This window comes from Leucopleurus acutus (genome assembly GCF_964270905.1).
Source record: "Leucopleurus acutus genome assembly, chromosome: 1".
Classification (NCBI taxonomy): Eukaryota; Metazoa; Chordata; class Mammalia; order Artiodactyla; family Delphinidae; genus Leucopleurus; species Leucopleurus acutus.
This window is the reverse complement of record NC_139142.1, coordinates 156153486-156176958: the sequence shown is the minus strand read 5'-3', so window position 1 is coordinate 156176958 and position 23473 is coordinate 156153486.

Below are 23473 nucleotides of genomic sequence, written 5' to 3'. Positions count from 1 at the left end.
TCTCTCCTCAGCACACACACACTCCCCTATTCCTTCCAGAGAGGAGCCTCAGCTTCATCTTGTTGTGCGTGGGAATCCAGGCTGAACACTCCCCATGACTCAGAGAGGAAACCTGCGAGTTATCAGTATCTGCCTAGCAACTGAAAGGTGACACGGGGGCCTTCTTTTCAACCCATTTCCTCTTGATGAGAGGAAGGGATTCTCCTGCGAGTTATTACCTGAAATAATACCATATGGTAAAATGTAAACAACATCTGCATATTCATGTAATAATTTCATCTGTTTAATTAGTTCCAGCAAAGCAGTTTACCCTCTGAGGCCCTTGCTGTCAACTCAGCGCTCATACATCCAGGGCTGGCTGTCGGCCTTGACAGCCTTCTATTGTTCATTCTCTGCTTGCACCTCAACAGTTACTGTAAGTGAATCTTCCAAGGGGTGGGGCATCTGTCCTCACTGATCCGATGTAGAGGTGGGGGAGCTGTCAGCTTGGCATAGGGCTATTAAAGACAGACTTGATAGATCAGGTGATGCTGGAAAGAAAAGACAGATAAGATTATTTATTTCTTGTACTTTCCTAATTTGGATGTGAGCTTGGATGAGCTCTTGTGATAAAGAGGTTTTAATTCTTGGCACCACGACCCTATGGAAAACATCTGAGTCAGACCAACAACGCAGCAGAACTAAGGTCCTCATCCCATTTTGCTCCATCTCAGGGCATTTGACAGCACATTTGCTTAGGTAAACATGTGTCCTACAGCCTCAGGGCATCCATGTGGTAAAGAAGCTAAACATTGGAAAGTGAACACACACACACACACACACACACACACACACATACACAATACAGAAGTGTTGGGCTGCCCTTTTATTTTATTTTTATTGCCCATTTCAAATACACTATTTTTTCAGTTTTATTGAGATATAATTGGCAAATAAAATTGTAATATATTTAGAATGTACAACGTGATGATTTGATATACGTATACATACTGAAAGGATTCCTACCATCAAGTTAATTAAGACATCCATCTGGGCTGTCCTTTTAAATTTAAGCAGTTTGTCTTTCCCTTTTCCCCCTAGAATAGAGTTGGAATTGATCTTAAGATTTTTTTAGATCAGAGCTTCTCCCTTGGAGATCTTGTTAAAATGCAGGTCCTGATTCAATTGTTCTGATAAAGAGTCTGAGATTCTGCATTTCTAACAAGCTCTCAGGTGATGCCAGTACTGCTGGCCCATGAATCACACTATGCATAGTGAGGATTTAGACACCATACTCATTTTATAGATGAGAACAAAGAACAGAGAGTTGATGTGTCATGTCCAAAGTTAGCCAGCTCATTAAAGATCAAGCCAAAAGTAGAACACTCACTTTATTTGAAGCCCACAGGTCTTCACATATGGCTGTTATTTAAGAAAAAAAGTTTTTTTTTCTCTTTCTTACACATGCACAAAAAGTGCAGAGCTATTTTTCTTGAGAAGCATATAATTAACATATACGCAGCAATAGACATCAGTCTCTTAACGACCAATAATTTCATCTTCTAAGGGCAGGTTGACATAAAAAAGTGAGGTGGTAAACTTGATCATTGTAGTTGCTTCACTTTCTGAGAAGTATTCCAGGATATTATCATAATTCAGGAGATGGACCATTCTCATGTCAGAGAATCTGAAATCAGCTAGAAGGCAGAAGATATCTTGAATCAGCGCTGTGAAGAATCTCAGATATTGCCTCTTCTCTTTGACATCCCAATCAAATCGTTGTCCAGATTTGTTCTGACCATCTTTTGTGATAGAGAAATAAATGATTCTTGGGACACTGTGTGACAGCAAGCTAAATGTAGTGAATCTCTTTCTTACATTGACCCAAAGTAGTCCCAATATTTGAGTGTGATTCTACTCCCTGGGACCAACAGAACTATTTGAAATTGGTTGCAAAATTAGTACAAATGTGCTTTTTTTTTCCTGGAGAAATGGTGACTTCCGAAAAGATAAAACCCTAGGGCTAGAGTTGAGTGATTTGATTTACTTGCTCTGTAACCACACATCCACCTCTAAATGTTATTTTAAAGAATATGTATACACCATAGCTGCTTTATCATGGATAAGGTTGATTTCAACTTCAAACCCCAAAGGACCTTCATTCTTGCTTGTCAGCCATGAGGATTGGACATATCTACCTTCAAACTAGTTAGAAGTTGTGACTTCATTGTCACCACACTGTGCATTTTCAGTGTTTTTCTTTTTTTTTTTTTCCTATTCTAGGAAGAAATTGTACAACTAATGGAAACATTTTTCCCCTTCAAAGTACAATAAAATCAGTCTTTTAAGTTTCTCCTTCCATTAAGTGTCTCATATCTGGAAATATTTTATGCAGCCCTAAAGTGATGCCTAAATTAGTGCTCAGAAAAGTCAATTATACTTTTAAAGCTACTGTTTATAATTGTTATGGTCTTCTTGTGCATGTATCCAAGTTGTTTCTAATGTGCATTTCAGGGCATGGGGGTTAATGGTATCTTAGCCAGGCAAAAATGCTGGCCAAAGCAGGGTTAATTTATCAAAATAACTTTACATGGCATTGTTTTCAAAGCAATTTTAGTGGTCTCCAAGTCTACTTAACTCATATCTTGTCTTTTATAGTGTTTTTAAATGGATATATACTATTAAGTTGCTTTATATTAATAAAGCTGTTTTAGATAGTTAAACTTTGAATCTATCCAAGTTAAAGATTTTACTTCTACTTTTGAAAATTAAAAGAATATCAAAGAGGAAAACATACCTAATTAAGCTATTTTTGATCTCTTATTCTGTCAGTTCTTTGCTTCCCCCCGCCACCCCAATCTTGACAAGGAAAACTTCCATGTTCTGATTTGCTGGCCTCTGACTAATCCAATGGTGTTCACCATGGCATTGGCCATGATCAATAACTAATTATTAAACCAGCATTTCTTTCCAGGGCTCCTTGTTAAAAAATTGCTTTTGGCTGAGAGAGAAGGAAAAAGGTCATCACGTTGACATGGTCATGAGTCTTTCAAAATCCAGTGGGCCATCCAATTGAATTACTGTCCTAAACTAATTGATATAAATTTGAACAGAAGAATGCTTGTTACTGCAGAATCCCATAATGATATCCTTGGCAAGGAAACCCTGGGAAAAAAATCCCGGCACCAATTAAAAAACTTCCACACACCACTTTAGAATAGAAATCAGAAAAACATCAAGTTGGGGTGGGGGAGCGGCTGGACACAGTCTGATGACAGGTTCAGATTTATCATATCTACAATATTATGAACACTGAGGAAGTCGCTCTCTCCTAGTTTTACAGTCATGAAAAGACAGAGAGTCTTTTGATATATTATTTAACTTCTGTGCTGATTATAACTTGCAAAGCATTTGAGTGACAGCTGTCATTTCATTTTTACCTAAGGCTATAGGTTTGGGCCAATCCAATAAGATGTTGCTTTCTGAATGACACTACTTTGAAAACTGGGATTGTAAAAAGATCAGCACAAAAATATTTCAAGCATTTAAAAATCAACTGTTTCTTCTGGTCACCATCCATCCTCCTCCATCAAGTGGCGAATGACAAAGAGACTGAATAATGTAGCTTCCTGTGTGAAATCTTTTATGTTTGCCTATTGTTTAAACATAACATTTGAGTAAGACATCAAACACATAGGTTTGTTTTGATGAAGAGTTTAGGTTTGGAGGAATTGCTTTAATTGAGCTGTAGAGTGAAAAATACTTCTACTCCTCTACCAAATTGTGAGTAAAATCTGTTAGGCTGGTGTTTCTAACTGTGCTTCAGAAATGGACTTGTTCCATAAGAATCACGCTTCCCCTATTATTAGTGATGTTATAGGACTGCCCCATCAGGCCAGGTCAGCCTCTCTTCCAGTTTTAGCCATTCTCTGTGGTACTTACCCTACTTGAGATCGAAGTTCCTAGAAATTTCCTTCTCTTTCAGTTACTCTCTGTCTTGTCCTGATGGAGCATCTTGAAAATCCACATATACTGGATTTATTTCCCATTTTCTTAAGCTGCATAAAACTCACTGAATTATTACCCTCTCCCCTCTTTTTGCCCAATTCTAAAAACAAATTTTCAACTGATGCCTTTTATAGTGAAAGTAAGCTTTAGCATGTAACCCATTTTGCAATGTCTTAGTTGATTCTCTTGGTTCTGTGGTACTCTGCAACATGATATAATGCTGGGAGGTTTTAAATATTTTTTTTAATCACATAAACTTTATTTTGAAAATCAAAATCAGTGTTCCCTTAGATATCCTTTGAGTAAAGTTGGTTTAGATAGCATGGTCATTTGATCACTATAGAAAATTGAGGACCATGGAGTTATAATGATCATAACCATAATCATGGTCAACATTGAATCAAGAGGGAGGCTTGGCTCTTTGCCCGTATTTTTTCATTTTATCTTAAAAGAACATAATAGGCACACACTCCATTCTACTTATACAGATGAGGGAACCTATAGGTCTCAAGGTCCTAGAGATCACAATAGCAAGGTGTGGATTTGAACTCAAATCTGCTCAAGACCAGAGCCTCAGTCCATAATGTATCCATGTGATTATAAGCTGAGGACTCAGGAGATTCAGTTACTGGGAGAGGCCAGGTGCCAATGGACAAATATTTCCTTGAGCTGGACCCCTGGGATGGGATTAGTGGTCACAATGTCTATTAGGAGACATGAAGGTGGCAAATGCTGGAGGTCCTTCCTTTAAGAGCAGAACAGGCGTGATGCCTAAGAGAAAGCATCTGTGGGACCATCTTCAGGGAGAGGAATGGGGACTGGGATGGAAAATGAGATTTTCTAAGGTCTTCCAGAGGAGTCTCTGAGTCACCAAGATTGTGGGTCCCAGATTTCCCTTTTTCCAGAAGAAAAGACTGCTGATTGAAGAATATATCTGTCCCATACTTCCTTACATATTCCACATAATCAACGACCTGTTACCTAGGGAGTTTAACTGGGGACTGAAGTAATTGACCTTTTGGAGAGAATTCACTTGTTTCATGGTCAGTTCAGAGTAAGACTGATGTGAACAAGGGGAGGAAGGAGTGAGAAAATGAGCAGCGTGTGGGAGAGGGAGTTGGAGGGGCTGGGGGTAGGGGACAGCGTTGCAGCTGGAAAGGTCAGAGGAGCAGAGAAAGAAGGAAGCCTCCCAAAATGGCAAAGAGCCTCAGAGGAGGATGGGCTGGTTCCAAATATTATTTTTTCCTGATCCTAATTCTACACTATTCTTATTGCTCCTCTCTCCTGGAAGTGGTATCCAACATGGAAGAGTGGCCCGCAATTGTATCTGAGAGCCTGTAGTGGTGGGTTAAGGTGGAGAACAGTCCAAGTGAAAGGTGGGCCCCATCTACTGATAGAAATAAGACCAAGCATACTAGTTATAACACTCACTTGCAAATAGATAGTAATTTCATTTACAAAGAGGCCTCAGATTAGATTAAAAATAAAATTCAACCATGAGCTATTTACAAGAAACATACCACATGGTAACAACAAAACAAGAAAAAGGGAGGCAAAGATACATCTGAAAAAACACAAAAGGAAGAACAACAAAGCCTTATAATTTTAATACCAAAGTGCAACTCTGGGGGGAGGGACTGAGGGGAGAGAAGAAGGCAAGCCATGATAACAGGAAAAAACACAGTGAAGATATAATAGTATGAACTTTCAAACCTGGATAACATTGTATTGAGACCAAATATATGTATTTATAAAAGAAACAAAACTTGTGTAAATTACAGGAAGAAAGAGAATTGTACTGGGGAGCTTTAACTCATGAAGTAGGCAAAAATGAACACAGTTTTGGAAGATCAGAGCAATATTTTAAGGCTATGTCAAAGCAACCATTGCATACTAAAACCCCAATGTTCCCAAATGAAATTTTGGGAAATTTCAAATCAAAGAATTTGGTCTCACCTTCCACTTAAACCAGAGTTAATTGCTTAACTATCTCTCCTACTAGATTTCACAACTTAAAAAAAATATAGAGCCAACTACATCATTTTTATTTTTGTTTCCTTGTGGCATCTAGCTCTGTGTTCTGTACAGGAAAAGGAATCAAAAAGTGTTTTTTATATAACAGAAATTTAAGCTACTACAAACTCTTTTGTCAGGAATAACATATAAGTGGCACAACAACTTCTCACTCTCACCCCGCACCCCAGTAGCTGTACTGGAATAAGGTCACACCTTTCCCCAGTGATGTGGCTTCTACACCATGTCCAAATTCACTGCTACTCTCCTTCCCACTTGCTTCAGGTCAGTTAAGTTCTTGCCAATTCCCAGGATATTGACTTGTGGGCACCTCTATTTTTGGATTTTCTTGTTCGTTCCCTCCCAAAGCTATCTCCCTTTCATTCTTCAGATGTCAGTGTACACCTCACTTTTTCTGAGAAGCCTTCCCTATTGTTTTAAAATGGATCAGGGATTTGTTTTTATCAAGTATGGTAAGATATGCAGATATGGAAAAGAATGTCACGAAGGAAGAAGTTTGTGTCCACAGATGCTGAGAAGCAGGAGGTAGGCCATGCCATGCAGGGCCACAGAGGAAAGCACCAGGGTCAGCAGGAGGCAGAGGGAGTGAGGAGAAAGTGTGGTCAAGGCAAGGCAGGCTAACCAGGCTTAGGATTGCCTGGTTTGAATAATTTCAGTGGACTCTGGGGCACAGAGGTTTTCTCCATTTGTCTGGTACCTGGCCCAGAAGTGGTTAGGGCAAATGAATAGAGGCCTGGAGCTTGGTTTTCATATGAAAGTAGGAATCGGCTATCCACGATAGAGACAGTCTCCAGGTGTCAAAGCGCTGGAAAATAAAAGGGCACAATAAATACACTAATGACAGTCCATCTTATTATTGATTTTATTTTCTTCTTAGCGTTTCTCATATGCTGTGTATTCAGATATTCTTCTATGTGCCTCTTCAAAATTTAGCTGGGCACTTTTTTTTTTTTGTAGTTTTCACCCCTGCCTGCACATTAAGATCACCCAGGGAACTTTTACAAAATTCCATTGCTAGAGACCCACACATAGATATTTGATTTCTCTGGAGTAGAGAATGAGTGTTTTGTTTTTAATTAGGTGACTCTAATGTGCTGCCAGAGTTGAGAATCATTATGCAGCCAATGAATGCATAGCATCTGATAATCAGGAGAAACCAGTTACGGTAATTTCTAAATGTTGATATTAACTCAGAGACAGGCAAAAACGTAGTGACTATTTACATAAATTATATGCATTTAAGAACATTTATTTACTCAGTATTTTAAAATTAAACTTAGGGTGACATTAAAGAAGTATCTATCTTGTATCTAATGCAATGCATTACTCTTTTTTATGCATTTATGAGAGTTAGTTATCTTAATTGGAGAATTTTATGCATTGCAAGCAGGTATTAACTTAGACTTTTAAAAGTTTTGAGACGTCATCTAAAAATGCCTGATTCATATGAGAGAACTCAGAAAAATGAGAGATGAAATGCTAATGAAACGTTAAGAGTGGAGTTCAAACAGACTCTGAGATGGAAATGAAATTCCTAGATGAAAATGGAAGGAGAATATTGAAAAAATAGAAAAACAATTGGAAATGAGAAGGGAAGTAAAATGCTGCTGGAATAATGAAGTGAAAGTACTGGATTCAAATAATGAACATGGTGAAATCAACGTGGACAACTCAGACATAGGAAATATGAATTACAGCCGGGAGCACAGCAAGATATTGGGGGCAAGAGTTAAAACCATCAAATAATACACCAGCTGCTATCCTGATGGAGAGGTTTCACTCAACTCACTGTCGGAGGCCCTTCATCCATTATGATTGCTGCTCACAGCCAAATACAAGCTAAGATGCAAGAAACCTGTGGGGAAGTATAGCACAACCTAGAGATGCTCTGCAGTTCAGTGGGACTGAGATGAAGTCACCAGCCAGATCTTAAGAAGATGATGACTGGTTTTATTAAATATTGTGCATAATAAAAGAATTTTAATTATGTATTCATTACTATTTCATTAGTTGCTTGATATCTGTTAGAACATTGCATGTTAAATCAACTGGAGCTAGTTGGTAATTATTTTGTTTGCTTACTTGTTTTTTTTTTTGTCTGCTTCCCGCAGCAGACGATAAGCTTTCTGAGAGCACAGAACATAACAGTATTCTTCCTTTAGCTCCTGCTGCATTATCTGGCATTTGGTGAATGCTCAGGAAATGTGGGCTATAATGTGATGTGGTGCCAATTCCATAGAATATGACTACAGGAGGGTCATAAAATTTTAATGCAAGTAGAAAGAAAAGAGTGTGGAGTTGGGAAGGACGGCATGAATGATCCCAACTGGAGGTTATGGGAAAGGTGTTTCAGGAAGGTGGTAACTGAAATGGGCCCAGGAAGCTTTTGAAAAGCAGAAATTTAAGTGCAAACACTGAGTTTAGCATCTAGCCCCAGTCCAGGGTTCCCCAGAACCACATAATCAGTCAGGGTCAGTGCCCCGTCTCATCCCCTTCCACTGGAATCATCCCATTTTCCTCTTTATGTTTCCTGAATCCAGGATGCCTGAAGGATGCCATGGGTGCAGCTCTCTTATATGAAGGGGGAATTATTTTTATCTGTGATCTTCCTTGCCAATTCCAGTGCATTACTTCTACTTTTCTTACCTGTCTTCCAAAATTGTAAAAGAGATTGCCCTAGAGCTTAACAGTCCCGTGAATACATGCAATGGGTTAACTGTATAATTTTTGTACTTCTTCCTCTCTGTTCCACATGTCTCAGGCACAAGGGCCTCTAGTATTCTGCTAGAAAACAGAAAATAACTTTATCCTGCATGCTTATAAGTAGTGTATATTTCATTATTCTGGGAATTATTCAGGCTTAGCTCACCTACCATTGGTCAAAAGGAGGGAATCACTAAATAATGAATGAGGAGACAAATGATAACTTAATTCATAATCTTATCTATTACCAAAGATTTTGAAAAACTATTTTTGACATACTGACTTAAACGAGAACATTCTATATTCATAGTTATATGTGTCTCTTATTTCCTAAAAATTTCTATTTCCAGTTTATTATAGAAATCAAAAGTGAAACAAACCAAGTAGCTCTAAGTAAGAATGAAAAAGGATAAAGCAGTCTGAACATGCTCATTGTCGGCCCAGGATAACAACATATAAATATTGCTGTGTTGCATTTTTCCAGCAACGTAAATATGAAGGTATGGAAAACTTATAGTTAATTAAAAAAAATCTTCTTCCCCCCAACTTCCAAAATTCTTCACACTATATCTGCAGAGACAGTGTGGGGAGGAGATAAAGGTCTCTTTTGGGATTTGCAGTATATATTGGCTCTTAAAATTACAGCCTGGAAGTAGGGGGACTCTACCTTGGCCCTCACCGAGTGGTAATTCTTCACCAGTGAAAAATGTTGAAAGTGGAAACAAATGTGTGTAAACAGCCTCCCCACATCAAAATATAATCAGCGTTTTGCCATTTCCTCTTAAAGGGTGACCTTGTTTTGGGGCTCTGCTTCTTGAATTTAGATCTGAAAGACAATTCTCAGCTTCTAGTTGCCCTTTCTCAATCAATCCAAAAAAGTCATGGAAATAATTATTAGGTTGGATCATTATTTTACAAAATAGAAGGTGCTTTCCTTATCCATTTACATTTCAGTGCTGTTCATTACTTCTCTGAATACTAATCATGGTGTTCAGCCTTGATCACTCATTTTAAGGTAAGGGGTCAACCAAAGGGATGGAAGGAGGCCTCTGAGCATTTGCAATGTAAAAGAAACCTTCCACAGGAGAGTGAAGTAATAAATGCAACCCTGGGGTGATGGGACCTTGCATTTCAGCCAAACATGACGAGGAGAACCATGGATGCATTACTACAGGTTGTTTACTTCTAGAACTGCTACAATAATAGTAAGTCACCAGAGTTACTCTTTAAGGTGGAAATTGTTCTCTAGTTGTGACGTGAGTAAAGAGAGGACAACCTTCTATCAGGATTTGGAAGCATCACAGGATTTCTTACCATCTCATATTTTTTCATTCTCACCCTAGCAAGTCAGAGTGCTGAAGCTAAGTTTTTTCCTTGCTGTTATGATTTCTGTCTTCACCCAAAGTAAGCTGTTTGAGAGACTTCATTTCCTTTTCTAGATCAGTGTATCTGGCTTCTGGAAGAATTCAGCTCAAATTCTCCCAACAGATGAGGTCGTGTTTTTTTTGTTTTTTGCTTTTAGTTTTTTTTTTTTATCACTGGTGACTCTTCATTTTAGAATCTCTTTTCTTGAATGGGGCCATGACTCAGTGCATTAGTCAGTCTATGACCTTACCCCAAGGCCTCCCTTGTTTTTGGAAGTTAAAAAAAAAGTTCAATTGCTGCAAAAATCTGTTATGAGGTACAAGACACAAGGCAGGCTGTGTGAGTCTAGGTTTTTCTGATTTGGGACTTCCTCTAAGTTCTGAAGTTCAGCACCATGAAACATTGACAGTTGCAAAGGTGAGATGATTTTGAACTTAACTTTTGCCTTCTTGGTTGTGACTTGAGGCGAAGTACGGAAGAGAGGGAATTAGCATGCTTAAAAAATTGCCATGTGTTTTCACAGGGCTCCTCTTATTTCGTCCTCACAACAACTTTGTTATATAGGTGTTCTTATAATACTCGGTTTACAAGTTGTGGAAACAGAGGTCTGGTGGCAAGTTAAGCCTGTGACCCCTTGACTCCAATCTCTGTATCTTTGCTCTACATCACACTGTTTCTCCCATATTCTGCAGAAGGCCCTACAAGCATCATGGGCCTCCTCCCCTTCTCATACTCCTCAAAGGACGCTTTAATTAATTTTTTCTATTTTAAAGTTATGGCATATGTTATTGGTTATCTACTGATAATCTCTCCCTTGCAGAATTCCCCAATTTTGTTCAAGGTGGCGACATACCCACTTATGAAAATGAATTTCTCATTCTCCTTTGCAGCAGGAGAGGCCATGTCTATTTTGGACAAGAAGAAATTCACTGAAGTCTATTGGTGATGTTTCCGTGAAAGTTATTATTTCCCAGATATTAAGGGACAGATGCTGTCAGCCTTTAACCTTTGATCCTTCCCCTTTCTTTCTGCCTTGATAGAGACTTTTCCTCAACTCATATGGTGCAGCAGCCGTCTTATCAACACAAAGATAAAAATGACACATTAAGAGTTACTGAGTGGAAAGGAAAAAGGTGCCTGAATCTTATGGCATTATAGAGCTACCATACCATCCTTGGAATCACCTACTTTTGGATTTCTTAATATAAAGGACAATAATTTCAGTTGGGTTTCTGTTATATGCAGCCAAATACAATTCTGAGCTATCTTTGTAATTAAATTAAAAGTACTCTGTAATAAGTTATTGCTGAGAGTCAGTAAACAAGAAACTGATAGGGCTGGAACAATAGGAATCTTAAATACTATGAGAAAATATTGTGACATCAGAGGTCCAGTTATCAACTGCTGTGTAACAAATGATCCTGAACTGTGTGGCATAAGGAGTCACATTTTATTATGCTGACAAATTCTCAAGAATTTGTCAGAGAAACAGAGAGGACATGAGGAGAGCGGTGGGGCAGGATACAGTATCTGGGCTCAGCTTGGGAAACTCAGGTGATGTCTTGAAGACTGTGAGCTGGAATCATCTGAAGGCTTGGAGGTCAGTGCTGGCTGCTGGCTTGAGCCTTGGTTGGGGAATCATCCAGAATTACATGTGGCCTGTCCATGTGGTCTCTCTACTTCTTTGCAACATGGTATCTGTGTCCCATGTGCAAGCATCCCAAGTGCTGTATCATCTTTAATGGCCTAGCCTCAAAATTCACAAATCATCACTTGCTCCAGAGTCACAAGCTTGCTGACATGTGAGTGCACGGCACACAGGCTTCTCTTCTTCTGGGAGGGGTGTCAATGTCACAGGAGAAGAGTGTGCAGGATGGGAGAACCTATCATGGCCATCTTGGAAAATACAATCAGCTCAGTCATTCAACGGAATTTACCAAACACACCAAGGAATGCTAACCTCTCTTTAGGTTGCTTTGGAAGAGAACAGAAAGAAAAGTCATAAAAAATAGCAAACACAATATTTATCTTTTTAGTTACTTTCAGTTTTAGATGTTTGTGAAAAATAGTTAAGATACTAATGAATAACAGCTTCCATTTATTGAGACGTTCCTCTGGGCCAGGCACGATATTAAGCTCTTTACATGCATTGCCACTTTTAATCTTCACAGTACCAATGAGGTAAGAATTACTATTCCCAGCTTACAGATGAGGATCAAAATGATTGAATAACTTTCGTAGTCTCTAGAAGAGCTGCACTGTTATTCAAATCCAAGTCTGCCAGTGTCTGATGCACTTTCTTCTTTCTACTATTTTCCATTCATGTAAACTAGAAACTGCCTGTCCCATCGTCCTGTCCCTTTAGCTGGAGATGCTCATGACTGACTCCTTCATCCCAACTTACTTGGTTCCAACTCATAGACTCTTTTTTTTTTTTTGCTGTACGCAGGCCTCTCACTGTTGTGGCCTCTCCCTTTGCGGAGCACAGGCTCCGGATGCGCAGGCTCAGCGGCCATGGCTCACGGGCCCAGCTGCTCCGCGGCATGCAGGATCTTCCCGGACCGGGGCACGAACCCGCGTCCCCTGCATCGGCAGGTGGACTCTCAACCACTGTGCCACCAGGGAAGCCCCCAAACTCATGGACTCTTATTCTTCCAGCTTTGCCCCTGGCTTTTTATAGCCTCAGCTGCCTGCAGGTGGGCCCTTTCATCTTGGACCTTATGTCTTGGGATTTCCAGCTCTGACCATTCCCCATTATTCCATATCCTCATTTGCCTCATGTGGGAAAGTCTTACTCAGCTATCCCAACTGGGAGGTCTCTGCTTTGCCCTTTCTCCCTCCTCCTTTTTGGAGAGGAATTTAGACAGAGGTAATTGACTGACAAAGGGAAACTTGTTTGAAAATTGGCAGCTTGTATTTTCCTGTTCACTTATAAAGGAGTCAAGTGTCTTCCATGCAATGGTATGGTTTCAGTGCCAAGCAGTGGGAACAGGCTTAAGAAGCAGCTGGATGTATAGGTTTAAAATTGTTGGAAAAGTCATTTAGGTGAGTGTTTCTCAAACTTTTATTTATTTATTTATTTATTATTTTTTACATCTTTATTGGAGTATAATTGCTTTACAATGGTGTGTTAGTTTCTGCTTTATAACAAAGTGAATCAGTTATACATATACATATGTTCCCATATCTCTTCCCTCTTGCATCTCCCTCCCTCCCACCCTCCCTATCCCACCCTTCTAGGTGGTCACAAAGCACCGAGCTGATCTCCCTGTGCTATGCAGCTGCTTCCCACTAGCTATCTATTTTACGTTTGGTAGTGTTGGTGCCCCGGTCTGGGAAGATCCCACATGCCACAGAGTGGCTAGTACCGTGAGCCATGGCCGCTGAGCCTGTGCGTCCAGAGCCTGTGCTCCGCAACGGGAGAGGCCACAACAGTGAGAGGCTCGCGTACCGCAAAACAAAACAAAACAAAACAAAAACATAGAGACTCAAACTTTTAAATGCATATGAATCACCTGGAGATTGTGTTAAAATACAGACTGGAGTGCACACATAAGGTTTGCAAGGAGTCTGAGATTCTGCATTTCTAACCAGTCAGTGCTGCAGGTCCTTGGACCACACATTGAGTTGCCAGGCTCTAGGGCAGTAGTTCTCAGCCTTGGCTGTACATTGCACTTGGAGAGCTTTAAAAAAGACTGACACCTGCTCACAACCCCAGCAATTCTGATCTAACTTATCTGAATGTGGCCTGGGCATTAGGATTTTGAAACCTTCTCCAGGTAATTCTAATGTGTCACTGAAGTTGAAAACCACTCTTCTAGAGGGCTGTATTCATTCACTCATGGAACAATTTAATATGTACCTATTGTGTTCCAGGCTCAGTAGTGAGGTGCTAGGGAGAAAAAAAAAATGCAAAAGAAAGATTCAGACTCTAGAAGGAGAAACAAATAATAAATAGGAAAACAAACTCCTAATAAGATGTCTTAATTCAGTTTAAAGAAACAATGTGATTTCATGTATAAAGCACAATCTCAATCGAAAGAAAACCGGTTCTGAAAGTGTTAATGGTAGGCTTCTATATATTTTTGGTGAACTTATAAATTGTACTAATACTTTAAGAGTTATAAGATTGTCCATATCCTTGGATGCAATAGCTTCCCTATTAAGAACTTTTTCAGAGAGGAAAGAGAAGACAGAAGGGTGAAACTATTCATTGACACATAATTGAAAACAACTTAATAGGGAAATAGAAAATTAGTTATGACTCAAAAACTCATTGAAGTTTTGTGCACCTATCAGAGTGTATGCTCCATGTGACCAAAGGCCACGTCTAATTTTTCATTTGCTACAGAGCCAGAATCGAGCCCAGAGCTTGACACATGCCAGGGCCTCAGAGAATAGGTGCTGAGTGAATTAATTAAAAGCAATGATTCAATAGAGTATGAAGATGTGCACAGATATTTATGCTGTGGTATTTTAGTTACAATTGGAATTCTTATGGTTTTGATGGTGTTAAGACTTTTGGTGGGGCTTATGTTATCATAAATGTTCTAGAGAGGAAATCTAAAGCCAATTAAAAATTTAATAAAATTTTATGTCATTTAGAAAATTTTGTTTGAAGATTCTATCTGTGATTTTTTCCAACGTCTTTCTAATATAGATCTCTATCATCAACTCATCATAGAATTCAGAGCCAAGGATGTATTTGCCTGCAGACTACAAGTGTCTTACAGGCCATACTGGACTGTCCTCTTCATATCCATGGCACTCAACTCAGTGTGGAGTGTATGGAGAGCATGCAATAATCTCTTTAAACAAGCAGCTGGTGAAAAGGAGGGACTTAACATATTTCTTTTCATCAGATGTGAGAATTGTGCAACCTAAGATTCCTTTTCACTTCATATCTGCTGAGAAGCTCTCTGAGGCCACTTTCACACTCTACCAGGGTACTCGAGTCACCTTAGGTGCTTGGGGTATGTCTGTTTTCTTTAAATATTTTTATTCTGTTCTAAAATTATCCAGTTTTTTTTTTGTTTATTTGTTTTATTTTTAAGCACCCTCACGTCCTTCTTTAATCATTCATAAATGGGGATGTTGAGAAAACTAGAAAACCCACTGGGCACGTGGAAAGCAACAAGAGAAACTGAGTATTATTGGAATGCATACAGTCATGTTTATTGTTATTTACTCTTGTTTCCTTACTCCATGTACTCCATTATGATTATTAAATGCTTATAGAAGGTAAATAAAATTATTCTATTCATCCATTTTCCTTTTTCAAGGTAAGGCCATATGTAATTTTTAATGTTGATGACTCTGTTTTTATATCCAAGAAAGAGGTTTTCAATTTGATGACACCAAACTGTGATCAAAGCATTTTCATTTCTAATTTAGCATAGTATTTTTCATGTGTCCTGAGTCCAGGAACAGGAGGATTTTCACTAGGAAGTTCAGTGAAATCTGTCCCTCTTCAATTCTTAAGAATGGAATGGTTTAGCTAAATAATAATGAGTTAATCCTTATAGAGCCCCTACTACGTGCCCTCATTCTCATTAAAGCACTTTTCATCCATTAATTCATTGAATCTTCATGGCATCCCTATGAAATAAGTGCTATTAATGTGCCCATTTTATAGCTAAGGAAGCAAGCATAGAAAGATTAAGTATCTTACCTAGTTTATATCACTTGATGGCAAAGCAGGTTTTGAACCAAGGCAATCTGACTTCAGAGTTCATGGTCTTAATCACAGCAAAATGCTGCCTAATAGAACTACTAAAAATCTTAGACAAATAAGGGTGGACTCAAATAGACATAAATAGATCTAGGGGAAGATGGCGGAAGAGTAACACGCGGAGATCACCTTCCTCCCCACAAATACATCAGAAATACATCTACACGTGGAACAACTCCTACAGAACACATACTGAAAGCTGGCAGAAGACCTCATACCTCCCAAAAGGCAAGAAACTCCCCACGTACATGGGTAGGGCAGAAGAAAAAAGAATAAACAGAGACAAAAGGATAGGGACGGGACCTGCACCAGTGGGAGGGAGCTGTGAAGGAGGAAAGGTTTCCACACACTAGGAAGCCCCTTCATGGGTGGAGACTGTGGGTGGTGGAGGGGGAAAGCTTCGGAGCCACGGAAGAGAGCACAGCAACAGGGGTGTGGAGGGCAAAGCAGAGAGATTCTCTCACAGAGGATCGGTGCCGACAGGCACTCAAGAGGCTTCTCTGCTCCCCCGCCGGGGGGGCGGGGCTGGGATCTGAGGCTCGGGCTTTGGTCGGAGCACAGGTAGAGGACTGGGGTTGGCTGCGTGAACACAGCCTGAAGCGGGTTAGTGCACCACGGCTACCCAGGAGGGAGTCCGGGGAAAAGTCCGGACCTGCTGAAGAGGCAAGAGACTTTTTCTTCCCTCTTTGTTTCCTGGTGCGTGAGGAGAAGGGATTAAGAGCGCTGCTTAAAGGAGCTGAAGAGACTGGCGCAAGCCGCGGCTATCGGCACGGACCCCGGAGACGCGCATGAGATGCTAAGGCTGCTGCTGCTGCCACCAAGAAGCCTGTGTGCAAGCACAGGTCACTCTCCACACCTCCCTTCTGGGGAGCCTGTGCAGCCTGCCACTTCCAGGGTCCCAGAATCCAGGGACAGCTTCCCCAGGAGAACGCACTGCGCGCCTCAGGATGTTGCAACGTCACACTAGCCTCTGCCGCCGCAGGCTCGCCCCGCATCGTGCCTCTCCCTCCCCCCCCCGGCCTGAGTGAGCCAGAGCCCCCGAATCAGCGGCTCCTTTAACCCCATCCTGTCTGAACGAAGAACAGACGCCCTCCAGCGAACTATATGCAGAGGCAGGACCAAATCCAAAGCTTAGCTTGGGGAGCTGTGCGAACAAAGAAGAGAAAGGGAAATCTCTCCCAGCCTCAGGAGCAGTGGACTAAATCTCCACAAACAACTTGATGTACCCTGCATCTGTGGAATACCTGAATAGACAACGAATCATCCCAAATTGAGGAGGTGGAATTTGAGAGCAAGATTTATTATTATTTCCCCTTTTCCTCTTTTTGTGAGTGTGTATGTGTATGCTTCTCTGTGAGATTTTGTCTGTATAGCTTTGCTTTTACCATTTGTCCTAGGGTACCATCCGTCTTTTTTTGTTTTTTTCCTTAATAATTATTTTTGTTTTAATTTAATAACTTTATTTTATTTTACCTTACTTTATTTTATTTTTTATCCTCTTTCATTATAATTTATCTCCCTTTTATTTTGAGCCGTGTGGATGAAAGGCTCTTGGTGCTCCAGCCAGGAGTCAGGGCTCTGCCTCTGAGGTGGGAGAGCCAACTTCAGGTCACTGGTCCACAGGAGACTTCCCAGCTCCACGTTATATCAAACAGCGAAAATCTCCCAGAGATCTCCATCTCAACACCGACACCCAGCTTCACTCAACGACCAGCAAGCTACAGTGCTGGACACCCTATGCCAAACAACTAGCAAGACAGGAACACAACCCCACCCATTAGCAGAGAGGCTACCTAAAATCATAATAAGTCCATGGACACCCCAACACACACCACCAGATGTGGACCTGTCCACCAGAAACACAAGATCCAGCCTCAGCCACCAGAACACAGGCACTAGTCCCCTCCACCAGGAAGCCTACACAATCCACTGAACCAACTTTAGCCACTGGAGACAGACACCCAAAACAACGAGAACTACAAACATGCAGCCTGCAAAAGGAGACACCAAACACAGTAAGATAAGCAAAATGAGAAGACAGAAAAACACACAGCAGATGAAGGAGCAAGATAAAAACACACCAGACCTAACAAATGAATAGGAAATGGACAGTCTACCTGAAAAAGAATTCAGGATAATGATAGTAAAGATGATGCAAAATCTGGAAATAGAAAGGAGAAAATGCAAGAAACATTTATCAAGGACCTAGAAGAACTAAAGATGAAACAAGCAACAATGAACAACACAATAAATGAAATTGAAAATACTCTAGATGGGATCAATAGCAGAATAACTGAGGCAGAAGAACGGATAAGTGACCTGGAAGATAAAATAGTGGAAATAACTACTGCAGAGCAGAATAAAGAAAAAAGAATGAAAAGAATTGGGGACAGTCTCAGAGACCTCTGGGACAATATTAAACACACCAACATTTGAATTATAGAGGTTTCAGAAGAAGAAGAGAAAAGAAAGGGACTGAGAAAATATTTGAAGAGATTATAATTGAAAACTTCCCTAATATGGGAAAGGAAATAGTTAATCAAATCCAGGAAGCACAGACTCCCATACAGGATAAATCCAAGGAGAAACACGCCAAGACACATATTAATCAAACTGTCAAAAATTAAATACAAAGAAAACATATTAAAAGCAGCAAGGGAAAAACAACAAAAAACACACAAGGGAATCCCCATAAGGTTAACAGCTGAAATTTCAGCAGAAACTCTGCAAGCCAGAAGGGACTGGCAGGATATTTAAAGTGATGAAGGAGAAAAACCTACAGCCAAGATTACTCTACCCAGCAAGGATCTCATTCAGATTTGATGGAGACATTAAAACCTTTACAGACAAGCAAAAGCTGACACAGTTCAGCACCACCAAACCAGCTTTCCAAAAATGCTAAAGGATCTTCTCTAGGAAAGAAACACAAGAGAAGGAAAAGACCTACAATAACAAACCCAAAACAATTAAGAAAATGGGAATAGGAACATACATATTGGTAATTACTTTAAATGTCAATAGACTAAATGTTCCCACCAAAAGACACAGACTGGCTGAATGGAAACAAAAACAAGACCCATATATATGCTGTCTACAAGAGACCCACTTCAGACCTAGAGACACATACAGAATGAAAGTGAAGGGATGGAGAAAGATATTCCAAGGAAATGGAAACCAAAAGAAAGCTGGAGTAGCAATTCTCATATCAGACAAAATAGACTTTAAAATAAAGACTATTAGAAGAGACAAAGAAGGACACTACATAATGATCAAGGGATCGATCCAAGAGGAAGATATAACAATTGTAAATATTTATGCACCCAACATCGGAGCACTTCAGTACATAAGGCAAATACTAACAGCCATAAAAGAGGATATCAACAGTAACACATTCATAGTAGGGGACTTTAACACCCACTTTCACCCATGGACAGATCATCCAAAATGAAAATAAATAAGGAAACACAAGCTTTAAATGATACATTAAACAAGATGGACTTAATTGATATTTATAGGACACTCCATCCAAAAACAACAGAATACACATTTTTCTCAAGTGCTCATGGAACATTCTCCAGAATAGATTATATCTTGGGTCACAAATCAAGCCTTGGTAAATTTAAGAAAATTGAAATTGTATCAAATATCTTTTCTGACCACAACGCTATGAGACTAGATATCAATTATAGGAAAAGATCTGTAAAAAAATACAAACATATGGAGGCTAAACAATACACTACTTAATAACGAAGTGATCACTGAAGAAATCAAAGTGGAAATCAAAAAATACCTAGAAACAAATAACAATGGAGACACAACGACCCAAAACCTATGGGATGCAGCAAAAGCAGTTCTAAGCAGGAGGTTTATAGCAATACAATCCTACCTTAAGAAACAGGAAACATCTCAAATAAACAACCTAACCTTGCACCTACAGCAATTAGAGAAAGAAGAACAAAAAAACCCCAAAGTTAGCAGAAGGAAAGAAATCATAAAGATCAGATCGGAAATAAATGAAAAAGAAATGAAGGAAAGAATAGCAAAGATCAAGAAAACTAAAAGCTGGTTCTTTGAGAAGATAAACAAAATTGATAAACCATTAGCCAGACTCATCAAGAAAAAAAGGGAGAAGAGTGAAATCAATAGAATTAGAAATGGAAAAAGGAGAAGTAACAACTGACACTGTAGAAATACAAAAGATCATGAGATATTACTACAAGCAACTCTATGCCAATAAAATGGACAACCTGGAAGAAATGGACAAATTCTTAGAAATGCACAACCTGCCAAGACTGAACTAGGAAGAAATAGAAAATATGAACAGACCAATCACAAGCACTGAAATTGAAACTGTGATTAAAAATCTTCCAACAAACAAAAGCCCAGGACCAGATGGCATCACAGGCGAATTCTATCAAACATTTAGAGAAGAGCTAACACCTATCCTTCTCAAACTCTTCCAAAATATAGCAGAGGGAGGAACACTCACAAACTCATTCTACGAGGCCACCATTACCCTGATACCAAAACCAGACAAGGATGTCACAAAGAAAGAAAACTACAGGCCAATATCACTGATGAAGATAGATGCAAAAATCCTCAACAAAATACTAGCAAACAGAATCCAACAGCACGTTAAAAGGATCATACAACATGATCAAGTGGGGTTTATTCCAGGAATGCAAGGATTCTTCAATATACACAAAGCAATCAATGTGATACACCATATTAAAAAATTATTAACAAAAAAGCATATGGTCATCTCAATAGATGCAGAGAAAGCGTTTGACAAAATTCAACACCCATTAATGATAAAAACTCTCCAGAAAGTAGGCATAGAGGGAACTTTCCTCAACATAATAAAGGCCATATATGACAAACCCACAGCCAACATTGTCCTCAATGGTATAAAACTGAAAGCATTTCCACTGAGATCAGGAACAAGACATCATTGCCCACTCTCACCACTCTTATTCAACATAGTTTTGGAAGTTTTAGCCACAGCAATCATAGAAGAAAAGGAAATAAAAGGAATCCAAATCAAAAAAGAAGAAGTAGAGCTGTCACTGTTTGCAGATGACATGATACTATACATACAGAATCCTAAAGATGCTAACAGAAAACTACTAGATCTAACCAATGAATTTGATAAACTAGTAGGACACAAAATTAATGCACAGAAATCTCTGGCATTCCTATGCACTAATGATGAAAAATCCGAAAGTGAAATCAAGAAAACACTCCCATTTACCATTGCAACAAAAAGAATAAAATATCTGGGAATAAACCTACCTAAGAAGACAAAAGACCTGTATGCAGAAAATTATAACACACTGATGAAAGAAATTAAAGATGATACAAATAGATGGAGAGATATACCATGTTCTTGGATTGGAAGAATCAACCTTGTGAAAATGACTCTACTACCCAAAGCAATCTACAGATTCAGTGCAATCCCTATCAAACTACCAATGGCATTTTTCACAGAACTAGAACAAAAAATTTCACAATTTGTATGGAAACACAAAAGACCCTGAATAGCCAAAGCAACCTTGAGAACAAAAAAAGGAGCTGGAGGAATCAGGCTCCCTGACTTCAGACTATACTACATAGCTACAGTAATCAAGACAGTATGGTACTGGCACAAAAACAGAAAGATAGATCAATGGAACAGGATAGAAAGCCCAGAGATAAACCCACACACATATGGTCACCTTATCTTTGATAAAGGAGGCAGGAATGTACAGTGGAGAAAGGACAGCCTCTTCAATAAGTGGTGCTGGGAAAACTGGACAGGTACATGTAAAAGTATGAGAGTAGATCACTCCCTAACACCATACACAAAAATAAGCTCAAAATGGATTAATGACCTAAATGTAAGGCCAGAAACTATCAAACTCTTAGAGGAAAACATAGGCAGAACACTCTATGACATCAATCACAGCAAGATCCTTTTCGAACCACCTCCTAGAGAAATGGAAATAAAAACAAAAATAAACAAATGGGACCTAATGAAACTTCAAAGCTTTTGCACAGCAAAGGAAACCATAAACAAGATGAAAAGACAACCCTCAGAATGGGAGAAAATATTTTCAAATGAAGCAACTGACAAAGGATTAATCTCCAAAATTTACAAGCAGCTCATGCAACTCAATAACAAAAAAACAAACAACTCAATCCAAAAATGGGCAGAAGACCTAAATAGACATTTCTCCAAAGAAGATATACAGACTGCCAACAAACACATGAAAGAATGCTCAACATCATTACTCATTAGAGATATGCAAATCAAAACTACAATGAGATATCATCTCACACCAGTCAGAACGGCCATCATCAAAAAATCTAGAAACAATAAATGCTGGAGAGGGTGTGGATAAAAGGGAACACTCTTGCAGTGCTGTTGGGAATGTGAATTGGTACAGCCACTATGGAGAACAGTATGTAGGTTCCTTAAAAAACTACAAATAGAACCACCATATGACCCAACAATCCCACTACTGGGCATATACCCTGAGAAAACCATAATTCAAAAAAAGTCATGTACCAAAATATTCATTGCAGCTCTATTTACAATAACCCAGAGATGGAAACAACCTAAGTGTCCATCATCAGATGAATGAATAAAGAAGATGTGGCACATATACACAATAGAATATAACTCAGCCATAAAAAGTAACGAAACTGAGCTATTTGTGGTGAGGCGGATGGACCTAGAATCTGTCATACAGAGTAAAGTAAGTCAGAAAGAGAAAGACAAATACCGTATGCTAACACATATATTTGGAATTTAAGAAAAAAAAATGTCATGAAGAACCTAGGTGTAAGACAGGAATAAAGACACAGACCTACTAGAGAATGGACTTGAGGATACAGGGAGGGGGAAGGGTAAACTGTGACAAAGTGAGAGAGAGGCATGGACATATATACAGTACCAAACGTAAGGTAGATAGCTTGTGAGAAGCAGCCGCATAGCACAGGGAGATCAACTTAGTGATTTGTGACCACCTGGAGAGGTGGGATAGGGAGGGTTGGAGGGAGGGAGATGCAGGAGGGAAGAGATATGGGAACATATATATATGTATAGCTGATTCACTTTGTTGTAAAGTGGAAACTAACACACCATTGTGAAGCAATTATACTCCACTAAAGATGTAAAAAAAAAAGAGAAAAAAAGTATAATCAAAAAATAACCACATAACATTAAATTTATGAATATAACCAATTAAAAAATATACATAAATATTTGCAGAGAGAACAAGACCAATGCATTCCTAATAGGATGACATATCAAATTTATCCTATTAATTATGAGATAAACCATAAAAAAAACAGTAAATGGTATTCTTTTCACTTGATGAAATGAGAGAGCTGAGGCTCAGAGACATTTAGGACCTGCTTCAGGTCACACAGCTACTTAGCAGGAGACTCAAGACGAGAGCCCTACGACCTTGTGCTTGGCCTCAGCTCATTGGAGACACATGTAAATTAAGAGCCACAGTGCAAGAGACGTCTTGATTCTTAATCCTGAGCTCTTTCTGTGCCTTTCACACTTTCCTGCTTTGCATACAAAAGATCACCTGCCTGAGCCAACTGAATGCTTCTTCTAAAAAAAAAAAAGTGAAATTTGTGTTTCTTTATACATAAGGCCTA